This window comes from Crocodylus porosus, unplaced genomic scaffold (genome assembly GCF_001723895.1).
Source record: "Crocodylus porosus isolate Cpor-Errol unplaced genomic scaffold, CroPor_comp1, whole genome shotgun sequence".
NCBI lineage: Eukaryota > Metazoa > Chordata > Crocodylia > Crocodylidae > Crocodylus > Crocodylus porosus.
Genome location: NW_017728943.1, coordinates 129,433,102 through 129,436,411, shown reverse-complemented (window position 1 = coordinate 129,436,411; position 3,310 = coordinate 129,433,102).

Genomic DNA, 3,310 nt, shown 5'->3' with positions numbered 1-3,310 from the left:
ATACCCCCTCTTCCCCACATGCTGGGGGGCTGGGGCCTGGGGGTGAAGGGCAGTAGGTCAGGACTGAGGGACACCAGTGGGGTTGGGGAGCTGCAGGTCAGGAGTGAGGGGCACCAAGAGGGGTATGGGGGGCTGTGGTTTGGGAGTGAGGAGCAATGGTATGGGCAGGACCAGGGCACCAGAATATCAGGGCTTCTCAGCACCACAAAGCAGCAGGGGGAATAGTCTCAGCTGGACCCACATCCTAGCAAGCAAAGGGAGCAGGAGGAGCTCTGATTTTCAATGATAAAAAACCAAAATCAAACACCAAAATATATCCGTATGCAGAATTTATTTTATTATAGTGATTGAGGCACTGGTAGGCTTCCAATTTACTTTAAAATTGTAAATATATCAATAAAATATTTTGTTCAACTGATACCTATACATATAGTGGTGTTTCATTTTAATTGTGGAAAAACGCAGGTGTTTTATTTTTGATCAGAGAACTTTTGATTTTTTAGAAGAGAAAACCAGGATACCTGGCCATAAGTCTCAAGGTAGGGAGGTTGTGTGTGTATATGCACATTTCTCACTCTGAAAAATTATACAAGAAAGGGTCAAATGAGAAAGAAGCTCTGTTTCAACTTGTTTGAGTTTAAAGAGGTTACATTTCCCCATCTTGTTAATAGGATGTGATTCGTTTCTATACTACTAAACTAGGGTGAGAAGGGGCACATTAGTATCTAAGTGGAGTAAATGAAAATGAAATTCCTTTGCCTATTTGATACAAGTGTAACAGGGAACCAATGACCCTGTTATGGAGAAAGACCGGGTGGGGAAACTTACCGGATGCTGCAGGACCAGCTGGGGAGATTACATCATTTCTGCCGACACTGGGAGCGTCCATGGCATTGAGGAGCAGCATTTTTGAAAATTACCAATTGACTGAGCTCCTATAAGAGGAGCTGTATTTGGTTAGTGTTTCCCCCAGAAAGGGAGAGGAGCCAGAGCTGCAGCCAAGAGGAACTTAACAACAGAGCCACTTCCCGTGCGGAGGCACAGGAGCCAAGTGGGTGGTGTGCCCGAAGGAGACCGAAGTCAGGTAACCTGTGCACCGAGAATGAGGCTCGCTGGAAACTCTGCGGAGCAGGTACCTATTAGGCCTGTGCGAATAGGGTACTATTCGATTCGGATTTGGCAGATTCGGATGCCAGAGATTCCACACAGTTTTTCTGATTCAATTCGGCCGAATCGCTTTGGAACATTCAAATCCGATTTGGAGCTGATTCGGAGATTCAGCCATAGGGAATAATGGGAAATCAATAAATATCTGTAACTTTGTTGTCTTTTGCCTGATTCAAATGAAACTGGCAGGGATGGTAGCCTCTGCTGTGAGGATGAGGTGTGCCAAGTTTCAAGGTGAAAGGTGCAGGGATTTCTGGGAAACTGCACCTCAAAGTCCTAAAAGCATACCTCATGTCACGTGTGTGAAGCCACAGGGGGGTAAAAACTGAAGGGATGGTAGCCTGTGCTGAGGCCACAATGTCTACCATGTTTCAAAGAGATAGGTGCAGGGGTATCCTCGCTAGCTACTGTGTATTGAGCTGGCCCCTGAGTGAATCATGATTGATTAGTAACACAGTAGCTTAGCAGGCAAGCCTGCAGTAGTTCTTCTCCCTACCCCCTCCCCCAGCTCCCCACCCCTGTGCCTCAAGACAGACACAGTTGCACAAGCACCCATGACACAAGTTTTGCCTGCCAGTAGCAAGAGATGCAGGGCCCCAGAACCCAGAAGCCCTGCACCTAGCTCCTTGAAAGACTTCATAGCCCCAGCAGGGGCTAATCAGGCCTGCAGCTTTCACCCTGCTGTGCCTTAACACACACAGTGTTACCCATGTCACGAGTTTTGCTTGTCCGCAGCTTGAGGTACAGTTTCCGCCAAACCCCTGCACCTATCTACTTGAAACTTCGCAGACTTTGTGGCCTCAGCAGGGGCTAGCATCTCTGCAGTTTTCACCCCCCCTGTGCCTTAACACACACACAGTATCACCTATGTCATGAGTTTTGCTTGTAAGCAGTTTGAGGTACAGTTTCCCAGAAACCCTTGCACCTATCTCCTTGAAACTTGGCAGGCTTTGTGGCCTCTGCAGGAGACACCATCCCTGCAGTTTTCACCCCACTGTGGCTTAACAAGTACACATGACACATGTTTGGCTTGTCTGCAACCTGAGGTAGTTTCCCAGAAACCCCTGCATCCATCTCCTTGAAACTTGACAAACTTTGTGGTCTTAGTAAGAGCTATCATCCTTGCAGTTTTCACCACATTGTGGCTTAACACAAAAATGTGACATGAGGATTGTTTTCAAACCACATTTTGAGGTGCAGTTTCCCAGAAATCCCTGCACCTATCACCTTGAAACATGGTACTCATCATGCTATCAGCAGATGAGGCTATCATCCCTGCAAGTTTCATTTGAATCAGCCAAAAGACAACCAAGTTATAGATATTTCATTGATTCCCCATTATACCCTGTGGGCGGATCTCCAAATTGCTGAATCTTTTCCAAATCAATTCAGAAGCTTTGAATCGATCCAGAAAGCCTAAAGTTTCCAGCGATTCAATTTGGATTAATAGATTTGGCCTCCGAATCATCCTAATCATCTCCGAATCTGGATCGTGATCTGAAGCTTTGCATAGCCCTAGTACCTATGACTGATTAGAGACTTTACCGATACTTATTGCAAATGGATTTATTTTGGACTGAGTACATTGTTTTGCCAGGCTGAAAGTCATGTCTCTCTGGACGGAGAGAAAGAGTGAATTAAAAGTCTGTAGCTGGCCAGTTAACAGTTTGGCTCACAATTCTATTTTCCTGAGAAGGAGGGAGCAAGCAGAGGGGGAGGACAAGGTATGTGGGGTGAGAACCTCAGCCTTCCCCAGAAGTTTTGCCCTAATGCACAAAGGGTTGTCCTGGTGGGGTGAGATCCACTGGCTTCCCCACCTGCACTGCTCCTGATTAAAGACAGAGTGTCACTTTGGTGTTAGTTAAGATCAGAAACCGCCCTCCTGTGAGTATTGACTTTAACTCCCATCAAGTCATGGCAGGCGAGAACAAACACTGGGGGGGGAGCTCTGCCAAGTGCGCTATTTCTTTTGATTGATTTAGGACACCCACTCACAATGAGGTACATGGGAAGGACTAAATAATGAATTTATAAAAATCATAGAATCATAGAAGTAGGGTCGGAAGGAACCTTGTAGATCTTCAAGTCCGACCCCCTGCCTGGGTGGGAGAAAAGACTGGACTCAAATGAGTCCAGCCAGGTA